The sequence below is a fragment of the Sus scrofa genome, chromosome 14, assembly GCF_054392235.1.
Source record: "Sus scrofa isolate SSC_HxYL_T2T_F1_AM1 chromosome 14, Sscrofa_HxYL_maternal_Yorkshire_Landrace_v2.0, whole genome shotgun sequence".
Lineage (NCBI taxonomy): Eukaryota > Metazoa > Chordata > Mammalia > Artiodactyla > Suidae > Sus > Sus scrofa.
In genome coordinates, this window is record NC_139396.1 from 94,685,895 (window position 1) to 94,699,087 (window position 13,193).

Consider the following 13,193-nt stretch of genomic DNA (forward strand, 5'->3'; position numbering starts at 1 on the left):
GCGGGTTTTAAGTATGGTACTCAGTGAGTCCTTTCAGTTTAAAAACTCAAATTTTTCTCCACAGGAATATTTTCTTCTATAATTTCTTATATTGTGGAAGAATATTTTCAGGTGTAAGTAGCAGAAGAGTTGAGTAAAGAATGACTTGAATAAATAGGTGCTTAATTTTCTCATTTAACAAGAAGACCCTGAGTAGGCAGTTGCTTGCTTGGGCTCTGTTGCTGGACAAATGTCAGGGTTTGGGCTGGTATCGCTTCAGTTCTCTTGGCCTCTCTCTTGGGGTCCCAGGATGGCTGCTGCAGCTCTGGGCACCGTGTTTGCATTCAAGGTAGAAAGAAAGGGGGAAAATGAGTGGTACCAATTGAATGAGCGTTTTTTTGGCTGCACTCACAGAATGTGGAAGTTCTGGGCTCAGCATCAACCTGAGCCACAGACGTGACAATGCCAGATCCTTAATTGGCTGAGCCACTGGGGATGTCCCACATGTGCATTCTGTATCAGGAAAAAACCCAAAAATCATTCTGAATGCTTATATCTCATGGGCGGGAAACAGTGTCTTACAGCAAACGAAGCTGGTAACAAGTATACTTCACGTGTCCAGCCTCCACAGCGGAGTCAGAGAAAGAAGGAGGAGGTTGGAAACAGGTTTGAGGTAGTCAGCCCGTGGCATCTGCCACATTTCTTAGGGGTCTGGCCTCCACATCTCTTTATCTTTTTCTTCTGATTTCCACTCTGTTGTGGTTTTGCTCTGAATTGTGAGAGCCTTCTCTGCCTTTGTCTTCCAGATCACTGACTCAGTTCCCAGCATTGACTGTGGCTAGTGAATTGTTGTATTTGAAAGGCATACATTTTAGTTTGCAAGAGTTTTTTTGTTTTTATTTTTATTTACTTATTTATTTAGTTTTGCTTTTTAGGGCCACACTTGTGGTCTATGGGAGTTCCCAGGCTAGGGGTGAGGCAGAGCTGCAGCTGCCAGCCTACGCCACAGTCATAGCAACACGGTATCCGAGCCACATCTGTTATCTGCATCACAGCTCATGGCAACACCAGATCCTTGACCCATTCATTGAGCGAGGCCAGGGATCGAACTTGCACCCTCATGGATACTAGTCTAATTCATTACCGCCGAGTCACAACTGGAGCTCCATAGGAATTTTTTTCATATGTGCTCCAACTGCTATTCCTGATAGTTACCATAACTTTTCTTCCTTTGAAGCCCTCTTGTGTCTTTTTTCTTTTTTTTGGCAGCATATGGAAGTTCGCAGTGACCTCGCCAGATCCCTAACCTGTTGCACCAGAAGAGAACTTCTTGTCTTTATTGCTAGTTCTTTTTTTTTTTTTTTTAATCTTTTTGTCTTTTCTAGGGCCACATCCTCGGCATATGGAGGTTCCCAGGTTAGGGGTCGAATCGGAGCTGTAACCGCTGGCCTATGCCAGAGCCACAGCAATGTAGGATCCAAGCCACATCTTCGGCCTATGCCACAGCTCATGGCAATGCCAGATCCTTAACCCACTGAGCGAGGCCAGTGATCTAACCCTCAACCTCATGGTTCCTAGTCAGATTCCTTAACTACTGAGCCACAACGGAAACTCCCTTTTCTTGCTAGTTCTAATGTACACATTCACCTAGGGTTTCCTGTATTACTGACTCCTTTTATACAGGTGTGATTTTTCTTTAATTGCTCATGTTTTTTTTCCTCTTGGTCCCCATAGAGTCAGCCTATTGACCTGTCTAGAGCAGGGCCAAGCCAGCACGTGACAGAAGGCACAACAGTTCCTGCTCTTCCGTTGTGGCTCAGCAGTAACGAACCCATCTAGTATCCATGAGGACCCGTGTTTGATCCCTGCCCCACTCAGTGGGTTAAGGATGTGGCATTACCTAGAGCTTCGGTGTAGGTCAAAGATGTGGCTTGGATCTGGTGTTGCTGTGGCTGTGGTGTAGGCTGGCAGCTGCAGCTCCTACTTGACCCCTAGCCTGAGAATTTCCATAGGCTGCACTTTCGGCCCTAAAAATAAATAAATAAATAAATAAAAGGGGTAGTGTAGAAAATATAAGAATGCATCATGAAGTAAGAGTGAGTTTGTTTCATGCAAGTTTTGCTCAGCTGTGTGTTTTGTATGGACATTGGACTATAATGTAAAATAGATTTTTGGGTCCTGTTAAAAAATGTCTAGTCAATGTTATATTGGAGGAGTTTCTGGGGGCAGTTATTTTGGCTTCTCAAGAGAATAAAATTAGAGGAGGGTTCAGTCCTTTACTAGAAGAATTCAGTGACTCCTTCCACCCCAGCTGATTTTATTTTATATTATTATTATTATTATTATTTGGCTGCCCAGTGGCATATGGAGTTCCTCACCAGGGATCAGATCCGAGCTGCAGTTGTGACCTAAGCTGCAGCTGCAGCAATGCCAGATCCTTAACCCACTGTGCCGGGCTGGGGATCACACCTACATCCCAGTACTCTTAAGATGCTGCTGATCCTGTTGCACCACAGCGGGAGCTCCACAGGCTGACTTTAAACACAGGGTCCCACAGCTTTTATGATGCACTTCAACTAACTTGTATATAGCCACCTAAACCCAGTGTGCTTTTCCCAGCCCCCACTTGCCCCTCTGGAAGTCAGACTAGCCGGCTTTCTCTGCAGTCCTCATGAAATGCTTGGGGCCAGTTGCTGGGGCAGAGAGGGAGCCAGCACTGATCCAGGGGTTGGAGGGAAGCTTGAGGAGGCTGCACGGGAGGTGAAAACCAACCCCAGCTTCTAGTCCCTGCACAGACCCTAACGGGCTGGGTGACTTTGGGTGCACACTCCAAGACTGTGTCTTCCCATGAATAAAACTGGAAGAATCCTTCTTGTCTTGTTTCCCACACAAAGCTATTCTGATGACCACAGAAGAGGAAAAAACAGTAGTGTTTGTGACAGAAAATGGCATTTTGCTAGTAGAAGCCTTTTGTTTTCTCTGAGCTGGGTAGAGTCAGAATGTAGGTGCTACAGCTGCTGGGACGTGCTCAGCAAACAGGAAAGAGGAAGTGAAATGGTCTGAGGGAAAATATAGGAAGGAGGAGAAAGGACTCTGGGAGAAAGAACCGGGCCCTCCTGGGACGAGTTTTCCCCCAAACGTGTGACTGGATTTCTGGCGGAAGCTGCGGAAGGACAGAACCTGTGGTCTGAGTGGGGCTGAAGGCAGAGCCAGCCCGCACGGCAAGGGACAGCCGAGCAGTGGCTTCCATGATTTAGGAGCAGCTACGTGTGCCCAGCACCCCACCCAGTCCCCAGGGCCCACATACCAAGTGGTCCTTACCTTGTGGTGCAGACAACCCAGTGGGGAAGGGGGTTGATATGCAAGTGAGTCTGGGAGTGACCAGGGCTCTAATATGTGGTGAAAGCACTTTGTCAACTGTAACCTGGGCAGTCCACCCTTAAGGGTCCCTGGGGCCCCTGAGCAACCAGGGTGCTGTGGCCTGTTACCTTTCTTGCCAAAGACCAGCAGATCCTTGTGTATTTTCTGAGGATAGAAGCCTTACACCCCTTCCTCAATAGCTACAGGATCAAGTCCAGACCCCATTCCTCTGTCCCCCAAGGCTCATTCTTTGTAACTTCTGACTGCTTTGGGGGCCCGGTCACCTGCTCTGAGGCTCCCCTCCCCCAGCAGCACCCAGCCTTCCAGGAGAAGCTGCCCCATCCTCCCAAGTGACAGATGGAGCTGCTGCTGCAGCCATGATGCTTGGGCCCCCGCCGCTGCTCCCAGTGAGTCAGGCAGGCCTGGCTGAGTCGCCCAGCAGCCAGTGTTCCCAGGCTGCCTTCCCAGAATGCCTGGCGGAGGAGTCCCAGCAAGGCCAGTTCCGGGATCCTAGATCCATCTTCTGTCAAAGCCCTGTGACACCAGCCTGGAGTGTCCTCCAGAAGGGCCCCCTCCCCCACCACGGGCATTTCCTCAGCACCCACTCTTGCCACTCCAAATCAATTTTTTTTTTTTCTTTTTGTGGTCACGCCTCAGCACGTGGAGTTACCAGGCCGGGGATCAGATCCGAGCTGCAGGTGCAAACTCAGCTGTCGCAATGCTGGCTCCTTTAACTCACTGGGCAGGGCCAAGGATCGAACTTTTGTCCTGGCATTATAGAGACAACACCGCCAATCCCATTGCACCGCAGTGGGAACCTCACAGATGTTTTTTTGTGAAGCTGTGCTGCTTCAGTGAGCTCCACTCACCCTCAGCACATCTGCAGCCCTCTCACTACTGTGCCCCGCTCTGAGCATCTGGAAGGTGGTGGGAAGGATGGAAAGGAGGGTGACCAACTTGTCCTGGTTTTGCACAGGACTTTTTGGTTTTAGCACCAAAACTCCTGGACCTCAGGAAACCCCTCAGTCCCAGGCAAGCTTATGCTTTCCAGGGACTGTCACACTTTTAACGCTGAACGTGCCACGTGCCACAAACTATCCTCAGTTGTGGGCAAACCAGGATGGCTGGTCATCCTGGAAAGAAGGGGCAAAAGAAAGGAAACTGATCTTTCTGGGGCCTCCATTCCTTCCTCTAAGGGCTCCAGAGGGCAAGAGGTAGAGAAAGAAGAAGGCCATGCACTGGTCCCAGGCAGGACTGTGGGGATGTGGGGGGGATTCTCCCCCAGGCGCCCTGGGAGCCACGTGTGAGGCTGGCGTCCAAGCGTCTGAAGCTGAAGCTATCTGTGATCAGGGCTTCACGTGATGTGCTGAAGGGGCCAAGCCTCACACCACCATCAGGAACATGTAGCCCCAGGATGCTTGTCGCTTGCTGAAAGATGGAAAAGGTCCAAAGGGTGGGCCAGGCTGGGAAGCCAGGCTCTGTAGGAAAGAACCAGATATCTGCTCTCCTCCCATTTCAGGAGAACCTTCTCCCACCTTCTTCTCAAAACAGAGCCCCTCCTTCATATAGGTGAGACCTCGCACTCTGCACTTGGTGGTGGTGGTGGGGACAGTAAGTTTTGGGAAAGAAGCTATGATCACATTGAACTTACTAAAGGGGATCCTAGTCCACTCCATCCCCCCAGTCATGTCATGGAATAAGCCTGGTTCACCTGGAGCCAAGAACCCTAACACTGAATGACCCCTTAGGCTGCCCCCAACCCATCCATGACCCAGAGCCTGTGCCCTCCCAAAAAAGCCCCATGAGATGCAGGAGGCAGAACCCTAGTGGCCTCTGCCAGCTGCTGACCTCACTCCTAGCCCTGGGACCCCAGCCCGGACCCACCATTCCCTGTAGGCACCTGACCCACTTGCCTGCCTCAGGATCCTCCAGTTGGTCCCCTGGGCTCTGGCCAGGGCCACTCTCCCCAGGTCTCCCCAGATTGCCCCCCTTCTAAAGGCTGACATCGGTTGCTCCCTAGGGTCACTGTCCTCGACATCACCCATCCCTGGGGGTGGAGGCTCAGAAAGCCTTGCTGAAGCTTCAGGACCAGAACTTGATTTAAGCCCCACCCCCATCCCCAGACAGAGCCTCAGTGTATGAAGATCAGTTCCCATGACCCTCAGTGCCCTTCCTTATCACTGTCAATTTCAAGGCTGTGCAGGACTCCCTGGCATGGCCGTGCCATCATTCAGTAATAGTCCCTATGATGGGCCAGTTAGGTTATTAATATAGCTCTCTCCAACCTCCTGCCACACCCCATGCAAGGCCCTGGGAGGTGTGATCACAGATGGATCTGGTTCTGGTTGTCTGACCATTACAGCAGAGGAAGTTGTGTAATTTTACCAAGTCAAGCACAAAACAGAAATTATCTGTTTTTTTTTTTTAATTTTCCTCTTAAATATAGAGCATATCATTTTGAGAAGGATACTTTCAACTCCACAAGAATTAGGAATCAGGGGAGTTCCCATCGTGGCACAGTGGTTAATGAATCTGACTAGGAACCATGAGGTTGCAGGTTTGATCCCTGGCCTTGCTCAGTGGGTTAAGGATCCGGCGTTGCCTTGAGCTGTGGTGTAGGTTGCAGACACAGCTCGGATCCTGTGTTGCTGTGGCTCTGGCCTAGGCTGGGCTCTGATTGGACTCCTAGCCTGGGAGCCTCCATGTGCCGTGGAAGCAGCCCAAGAAATAGCAAAAAGACACACACACATACACACACACACACAAAAAAAAAAAAAAAAAAAAAAAAAGAAAAAAGAATTAGGAATCAGTCGCATGGGGCAGCATTTCCCAAAGGACATTCTGAGAGATGTTAGTTCCTTGAGATGTTAGCAGCTGGTCCCTGGGGAAAATAGGGTTGTGAGTCAAATATAGGTGGTAAAGGCTGCATCCCCTTCTTTCCTCCTGGAGACACAACATCCATTCTCATACATGTTTAAGGCTATGAAAAAATCCTGTAGCATTTCCTAGACTTATTTGATCTTTTATAAAAAATACGAAATCTCACAGAACTATTATCTTACATAATGCATCATAATTCTATAAAGTTTCAAATCTAACTGGCATTGAACTCTTAATATTTGTGCCACTGCACATTGTTCCCAGTTGCTTTTTTCTTTTCTTTTCTTTTCTTTTCTTTCTTTCTTTTTTTTTTTTTTTTTGCTTTTTAGGGCCACATCTGAGGCATTTGGAGGTTCCCAGGATAGGGGTCAAATCAGAGCTGTAGCTGCCAGCCTACGTCACAGCCACAGCAACACAGTATCCGAGCTGCATCTGTGACCTACACCATAGCTCACAGCAACACTGGATCCTTAACCCACTGAGTGAGGCCAGGGATTGAATCCCCCCATGGATACCGGTCAGGTGCATTATTGCTGATCCACAACAGGAACTTCCTTCAGGTGCTTTTTAAGCCACATAGTTAACTCATTTCATTCTAATGTAGCTGGAATGCCATGGGTGCGCGAGAATGTAGCAGTAGAAAGCACGTCATTTGCTGGGTCACAGAGCACTTACACTTCCTGCTGGAGAAAAGTCAGTTTACTTCTCTGCACTTCTGTTTCCTCATTTGTAAAGTGGGATTCATCATATCACATTCCGTGGGTGGTGCGGAATTAAGAGGTAATTATGTGAAAACCCGAAACTCAGTATCTGATGCTAAATAAATAACTGGTCAAGAATAAATGGAGGAGTTCCCCTCGTGGCTCAGTGGTTAACGAATCCGACTAGGAACCATGAGGTTGCAGGTTTGGTCCCTGCCCTTGCTCAGTGGGTTGACGATCCGGCGTTGCTGTGAGCTGTGGTGTAGGTTGCAGATGCGGCTCGGATCCCGAGTTGCTGTGGCTCTGGCCTGGGCCAGTGGCTACATCTCCGATTGGACCCCTAGCCTGGGAACCTCCATATGCCGTGGGAGCGGCCCAAGAAATAGCCAAAAAAAAAAAAAAAAAAAAAAAAAGAATAAATGGAGATTCTTGAGGGTTAAGATGAGTTGGGAAGGAGAAGTGGCCTAAAATCTGAGCCACAGGATGGTATCAAAAGGTGTCAAGGAAAGCCCGAAGGACAGCTGAAGTCTTTCCTCAAGAAGAAATATATAGGTGTTCCCATTGAGGCTCAATGGTAATAAACCCGACTAGTATCCATGAGGATGCAGGTTTGATCCCTGGTCTCCCTCAGTGGGATAAGGATCTGGCGTTGCCATGAGCTGTGGTGTAGGTCGCAGATTTGTCTTTGATCCCAAGTTGCTGTGACTATGGCGTAAGCCAGCAGCTGCAGCTCCCATTTGACCCCTAGCCTGGGAACTTCCATGTGCTGCAGGTGCAGCCTAAAAAGCAAAAAAAAAAAAAAAAAAAAAAAAAAAAAGAGAGAGAGAGAAAAGAAAAAAGAAAAAGAGGAAATATGTAGACCCAAAGATTCAGTAGTTTGGAGGAAGGGGGGGAAATAAGAAAGAGATGGGTATTTGAGCTTTTGCTTAAAAAAAAAAAATTCAGCCCAGTTAGCTTCTTCTGCTATGTACAAACCACCCCAGAATTTAGTGCATTAAAATAACAATCACATATTCGTTCATGGTTCCCTGGGTTGGCCCGTTCCCCAGGTGGACTCAGCTGGTCATATCTGGACTCATTCACGTAGATATAGTCACCTGGGGGGTAGGGTTGGAGGGGTCTAAGATGGTTTCACTCATGTTTCTGGTCATTGGTAACCGACGGCCAGGAACCTTGGCTCTCTCGAGTGGTCTTTCCAGCAGACTAGCTCAGACTTGTTCCCATGGCAGCAGCATTCCAAGAGGGACCAAAGCAGGAGCCGCAAGGCTCTTGATTTTAGGCTCAAAACTCAACCAGTCTCTCTTTTATCACATTCTACCGGTGAAAGCGAGTCAGCACACCAGCATAGATTCAAAAGGGAGAGCAAATAGATTCCACCCCTTGATGGAGAAGCTGCTGGAATTCCTGACCATTGAAACTCTTCCACAAAAGGGCCAACCCTTGTGTGTTTGGCCTCGGAGGCTGTCTGGTGGGTTGGGAAGAAGTCCACGTGTGCATTCCCATGTGAATCTTTTCGCACACTCGCCTGTGAGTGTGCGCTTCCCTGTGTGGTCTGGACTTGCCTCCTCCGTTTCTTTCTTTCCTCCGTCCACGCCAACTGGGACTTCTGTCCCCATTGTTCCATTGAAAGAGCTCTTATAAAAGTCACCAGTGACCCGCATCTTGCAAAGCTGATAGTCAGGTCTTGGCTCTGCACCCCGCCCCTTGACCTCTCAGGACGTAGTTGAAGCCTCAGTGTATTAAGGATGGTTCCCAGGACACTGTGTCCTGTTGCACATCTATTTTAACTTCTTGAAACTCTTTCTTTTCCAGGTATCCCTGTCACCTTTCTGGCCTCTTTTTCTTCCTGCCTCATTGGCTGTACATTTTCTGTCTACTTGGCCAGCTCCTCTTGCTCTCAAAGTTGGGGGGCCCCAGGGTCTGTCCTTGTTTCTCTTTGCTTGTTACGTTTTCTCTCTAGATGATCTCATACAGGCTCCCCCATTTTTTTTTCTTTTTAAGACCGTACCTGTGGATATGGAAGTTTCCAGGCTAGGGGCTGAATGGGAACTGCAGCTGCCAGCCTGTGCCACAGCCACACTGGATCCTGACCCTGACCCATGGAGCAAGGCCAGGGATGGAACTTGCATCCTCATGGATACTAGTTGGATTCTTAACCCTCTGAACCATAACAGGAACTCCCAGGCCCATGGTTTTAATTGATCTGATGACTCTCAAATTTATATCCAACTTAAACCTCATCTCGGAGTTCCCTGGACAGTTCCACCTGGATTTTGAAAAGATAGCTCCAAAAATTAAATGGCCAAACAAAGTCATTGATTTTTTGACCCAGCTACCCCCCAGCAGCATTCTGCCTGACCTCCTTCATCTCGGTAAATGACAGCCACCTTTACCTGGTTGCTCAAGGCATGAACACTTGAGATCATCTCGATTCCTCTTTGCCACACCCAACCTGTCAGTAAGCCCTGTTGGCTCTGTGTCCAAGAGACATCCCCAGTGCAGCCACGTGTCACCATTGCCAGTGCTGTACCCCTGGTGCCCAGTCTTTCTGCGCTGAGACTGTGCAGGGGCTTCCCAACCAGCCTTCCTCACCCGACGCCTGGGCCCCCTCCTGTCCATCCACCGTGCTGCAGCCTTCTAAAGCATACATCAGATTCAGTATCCTGTCCCTCCTGAAACCCTACCAGTGGCCCTCGATAAAACTGGAAGTCCATCTAAACCATTTACCAAAGCTGCTAGCCTTCTTTCTGTGCCTCTGACCTCACCACCTTCTACCTTCCTTTGGTGCTTGGACAAGCCACATGGACTCTCTCAAAGCCGCTGCATGGGAGTTCCCATTGTGGCTCAGTGGGTTATGAACCCAACTAATATCCATGAGGATACAGGTTTGATCCCTGGCCCTGCTCAGTGGGTTAAGGATCTGGCATGGCTGTGAACTGCAGTGTAGGTTGCTGTGAGCTGTGGTATAAGTTGCGGTGTAGGTTGCTCAGATCTGACATCGCTGTGGCTGTGGCATAGACTAGTAGCTGCAGCTCCGATTCAACCCCTAGCCTGGGAACTTCCATATTCCTGAGGCGTGGCCCTAAAAAGCAAAGGGAAAAAAGCTGCTGCTTCTCTCTTGGCCTTTATACCTTTTGTTTCTTCCACTTGGAACCTCTCCTCCCGGCTCTTTAGCACACACAGTTCCTGAAATTACCTTTTCTGTAATTTGGATTTGTTGGATTTGTTGCCGTATGTGTTGCATGTCCCTGAACCACTCCCAGCACATACACACCTCAGCAGAAGAGAATAGAAGCTCTTATCTCTCTTGTTTGCAGCTGTAGCCCGGAGCCTGGGTCAGGGCCTGACTCATCGGGGAAGCTCAGGTCCATTTGCTGACTGATTTGTCTGTGAGGACGATAGTGAAGATTGTTGGAACTAGGAGAGAAACTGTCCAATATCATGGCTTCAAAGATGGGGAAACAAGGGATGGAAACAAGCCAGGTGGTTGTACTCAGTCCCTAGGTTTCTTTTTCATAAAAACAGTAGTAGCCACTAAAGGTGAGGATTAGTTACTTCTCCCTGCAGTCTCCCTGCCAGGTTATCATGATAACAGATCGCAGAGCCAATTCTGCTACCCATACAAATATCTATAAAACAAGCATTTACTAGCAAGTAGTCACAAAACCGGTTCACACAGTCTGTTCTGTAAAGCCAGTGAAGGCCCAGCTCTCTGTTCTTTTAGGTTCTTTTAGGTTCTTTCTTCTCTCACCTTGCATGAAGGGCCCACTCAAGAAAGATACAGCATTCTAGGAGTTTCTGTCGTGGCTCAGTGGTTAAAGAATCCAACTAGGAACCTTGAGGTTGCGGGTTCGATCTCTGGCCTTGCTCAGTGGGTTGGGGATCCAGCGTTGCCATGAGCTGTGGTGTAGGTTGCAGACACGACTCGGATCCTGTGTTGCTGTGGCTGTGGTGTAGGCCGGCAGCTACAGCTCCGATTCGACCCCTAGCCTGGGGACCTCCATATACTGTGGGAGCGGCCCTAGAAATGGCAAAAAGACAAAAAAGAAAAGAAGAAAAAAAAAAAGAAAGATACGGCATTCTAGAGTCAGGGTTCAGTTAGACTGATGGTCGTATCAGGTCACCAGACTCCCTTGGGATATGGGACCCCTCAAAGATTTAGAAATGCTCTTATGGTACAGGGGGTTAAGAGCAGGTTAAGGATCCAGTGTTGTCACTGCGTGGCCTGGGTTGCTGCTGTGGTGCAGGTGTGATCTCTGGCCGAGGAACACATGCCATGGGCATGACTGAGGGGAAAGAAAGGATTTAGCCCATTGCATCTTTTTTATTTTCTTTTTGTCTTTTTAGGCCACACTCACAGCATATGGAGGCTCCCAGGCTAGGGGTCGAATCAGAGCTGTAGCCGCCAGCCTACATCAGTCACAGCAACTCGGGATCAGAGCCGCCAGCCTACATCAATCACAGCAACTTGGGAACCTGCACCATAGCTAATGGCAATATCGGATTCTTAACCCCCGAGCAAGTGCTGGGATCGAACCCGAGTCCTCATGGAAGCTAGTCGGTTCGTTAACCGTTGAGCCACAGCTGGAATTCTTGCATCAGGAGTTTTTCTTCACTCTGAAGAAGGAGTATGTGGTGTTCCTTGATCATTTTAGCCAATCTACATATCTTGAATGCTATAGGCACACCTTATTTTATTGTAATTTGCTTTATTGTGCTTTGAAGATACGGCATTTTTTACACATTGAAGGTTTTTGTTTTTGTTTTTTAACACAAATCGAAGGCCCTCTGTCAAGTCTATCGGCACCATCTTCCCAACAGCACTTGCTCATTTCATGTCTCTGAGTCACGTTTTGGTAATTCTCAAAATATTGCAGACTTTAAAATTTTTGTATTATGGTGATCTGTGACCTGTGATCTCTGATGTTACTGTTACAAAAGGATGATGACTGCTGAAGGCTCAGATGATGAATAGCATTTTTTAGCGATGAAGTACTTTTAAATTAAAGATGCACATTGCTTTTTTAGACATAACGCTGTTGCACACTTAAGAGACAACGGTGTAGTTTAACCATAACTTGCACCTGTGGCATTTGAGAGTCCCCAGGCCAGGAGTTCCCTTCTTGTCTCAGCAGAAACGAATCTGACTAGTATTTATGAGGACGCAGGTTGGATCCCTGGCCTCGCTCAATGGGTTAAGAATCTGGTGTTGCTGTGAGCTATGGTGTAGTTCACAGACACAGCTCAGATCTGGCATGGCTGTGGCTGTGGTATAGGCTGCAGCTACAGCTCTGATTCAACCCCTAGCCTGGAAACCTTGGGTGCAGCCCTAAAAAGACCAAAAAAAAAAAAAAAAAAAAAAAAAGAAAGAAAGTTCCCAGGCCAGGAGTAGAACCCATGCTACAGCATCAGCCATCAGCAACCTAAGCTGCTGCAGATCATTGACCTGCCGCACCACAAGGGAACTCCAAACATAACTTTAATATGTATTGGGAGATCAAAAATTCATGTGACTTGCATAATTGCAATATTGGCTTTATTGCAGTGGTTTGGAACCCAACCCACAAAATCTCCAAGGTATACCTGCCTGTCAAAAGACGGCTTATTTCTACCATCTGTTATGCTAATTAATTAGCCATGAATTTCACTGTTGCATTCATTATGGCACTCTCTATGCCAGTCAGTATTGAGATAGGGAGAGCTGCAGGGCTGTGCTGAGCTGACCATGTGTGACTGTGCACATCTCAGACAGGGTAGACGTATTTACACTATAGAAAGTGGTAATAGGATCCCTCAAACCCCCCTCACCACACAAGAGGGCCATTTTTTTTTTTTTGTCTTTTTGTCTTTTTAGGGTCACACCAATGGCACATGGAGGTTCCCAGGTTAGGGGTCAAATTGAAGCTACAGTTGCTGGCCTGCACCATAGCCACAGCAACATAGGATCTGAACTGCGTCTGCAACCTACACCACAGCTCACAGCAATGCTGGATCCTTAACCCACTGAGCGAGGCCAGGGATCAAACCCATGTTCTCACGGATACTAGTCAGGTTGGTTAACTGCTGAGCCTTAACGGGAACTCTGAGAGCCAGTTGTTAAACATTGCCCAGCACACCACTGGATAGCTGAGTGCCCTCTGGGGTGTGGCCTATCTGATAAAATGCTGGCTGACCTCACCCTCATGACTACCCCTAGACTGGTGATACTCAGTCATGGCTGCACTGTAGAAATTACCTGGGACCTTTGCAACAATACAGATTCCAGGCCCCTGT

At 48.2% G+C, this 13,193-nt stretch overlaps 1 protein-coding gene and 1 long non-coding RNA gene across 9 annotated transcripts in view; both read left to right on the plus strand.

Annotated features, from left to right (window-relative positions):
• TSPAN15 (tetraspanin 15) overlaps nucleotides 1-13,193 on the plus strand; it is an 86,401-nt gene that overhangs the window by 16,873 nt on the left and 56,335 nt on the right. The window lies entirely within an intron of this gene.
• LOC146396863 (uncharacterized) lies at nucleotides 628-6,076 on the plus strand. The gene is made up of 2 exons (XR_014828052.1): nucleotides 628-952; nucleotides 1,951-6,076. It is a non-coding gene; the product is annotated as an uncharacterized LOC146396863 (long non-coding RNA).